The sequence below is a fragment of the Cucurbita moschata genome, unplaced genomic scaffold, assembly GCF_002738365.1.
Source record: "Cucurbita moschata cultivar Rifu unplaced genomic scaffold, Cmos_1.0 Cmo_Scf00090, whole genome shotgun sequence".
In the NCBI taxonomy this organism is placed as follows: domain Eukaryota; kingdom Viridiplantae; phylum Streptophyta; class Magnoliopsida; order Cucurbitales; family Cucurbitaceae; genus Cucurbita; species Cucurbita moschata.
In genome coordinates, this window is record NW_019268606.1 from 116870 (window position 1) to 118326 (window position 1457).

General features: G+C 32.5%; 1 non-coding gene across 1 annotated transcript; it reads left to right on the forward strand.

Moving 5' to 3' along the window:
• The first annotated feature begins 374 nt into the window (after positions 1-374).
• On the forward strand, positions 375-446 carry TRNAP-AGG. Its single transcript has one exon. It is a non-coding gene; the product is annotated as a tRNA-Pro (tRNA).
• Positions 447-1457: the final 1011 nt, after the last annotated feature.

The following is a 1457-nucleotide window of genomic DNA, read 5'->3' on the forward strand; positions in this document are numbered from 1 at the left end:
GACTCCAACTCTTAGTACTATTAATGCAATTATATTTCATATGAGTTTGTCATAAATCAAACTATGGTACATTCACATTTTCTTGTCATACGAAGCAAAATAGAAGAATTAAATCAAACAAACTCATGAACTGAGCCGAATAAATCCAACCCAACCCAAACGGATTAGTTTGATTCATTTGTTGGGTTGTAGTTTATTTGATAACACTTGCATATTAGAACAATTCAATATTACATGCATTACTTACAAGTAAAATACTAGACCATCAACTTTTTATTTTATAGTCCAACAACCGCTCAAGAAAATAGATTTCAAACTTGAGAGAAAAAAATATATTGAGTAGGAGTTAAAAATGTTGCAATTCTTTTTAGAAAGGGCATTTGGTCTAGTGGTATGATTCTCGCTTAGGGTGCGAGAGGTCCTGAGTTCAATTCTCGGAATGCCCCAACCTATAATGCTCAATGAAACTATCAAACAAAAACTTACACTAGAAAATAATTCTTTTTTAGATCTAGATCTATATGAAAGATATAATAATAATTGCTCATGGATTTCATTAACAAAGAAAATAAATGAAATAATGATGATACATTCCATAAACAACTTAAAATATAGTTCATAATAAGGGCATTTGGTCTAGTGGTATGATTCTTGCTTTGGGTGCAAAAGGTCTCAAGTTTGATTCTCGGAATGCACCTCCAAAAGAAAAAAAAAACATGATTTTTAAAATAGTTATCAATGGGGCCTAATCCAAAGGAATGCGTGGCAATGCACAGCTTCAACTTATATAAATTTCATATATAGACTAACAACTAAGAATTATAGATCTACTACGAAGGCATTTGGTCTAAATGGTATGATTATTGGGTGTGAGAGGTCTCAAGTTCTATTCTCAAAATGCCCCCCAACAATATTATATCATAATTCGTGGTATGATTATTGGGTGTGAGAGGTCTCAAGTTCTATTCTCAAAATGCCCCCCAACAATATTATATCATAATTCGTGGTATGATTATTGGGTGTGAGAGGTCTCAAGTTCTATTCTCAAAATGCCCCCCAACAATATTATATCAAAATGAATTATGCAAGATAATATGATTTAAACATTGAACCAAGAAGATGAGAATAGAGAATGAAACATATTCTTGGAAGAATAAAGATAATCTCGACTTCAAAAAGAGCATTGTTCTATTGTATTCTATCTGGGAACTTTTCATTATGTTGTCTTGCTGTGGAAGAATAAAGATAATCTCGAGCTGGACTTCAAAAAGAGCATTAGTTTGCTGTCGTCAAATAGGTCATCTATTGTTGTTCTATTGTATTCTATCTGGGAACTTTTCATTATGTTGTCTGCTGTCGTCTTTTCATTATGTTGTCTGCTGTCGTCAAATAGGTCATCTATTGTTGTTCTATTGTATTCTATCTGGGAACTTTTCATTATGTTGTCTGCTGTCGTC